The sequence below is a fragment of the Penaeus monodon genome, chromosome 25 (assembly GCF_015228065.2).
Source record: "Penaeus monodon isolate SGIC_2016 chromosome 25, NSTDA_Pmon_1, whole genome shotgun sequence".
Taxonomy (NCBI): Eukaryota; Metazoa; Arthropoda; class Malacostraca; order Decapoda; family Penaeidae; genus Penaeus; species Penaeus monodon.
Window position 1 is genome coordinate 41,540,898 of NC_051410.1, and position 245 is coordinate 41,541,142.

Sequence of the window (245 nt, forward strand, 5' to 3'; positions counted from 1 at the left end):
AGATAAAAAGGATGTAGAAAGGGAATGTGAAGGGTCCAAGGGTACAAGGATTTGAGGCAAGGGCGGGGAGTGCATAGGGGTTGTCCATAAGTAAAAAAAAAAATAACACACAAAAACACAGGGTTTCATATGTTTGTAAATATATTATGATTATGATCGAAACACGTGCAAGCACCCCCAATCACACAAATTCTCAATCCTTATAGATTAAAGGCCTGCATCGGCCTAAAAACACGGTGGCTGGA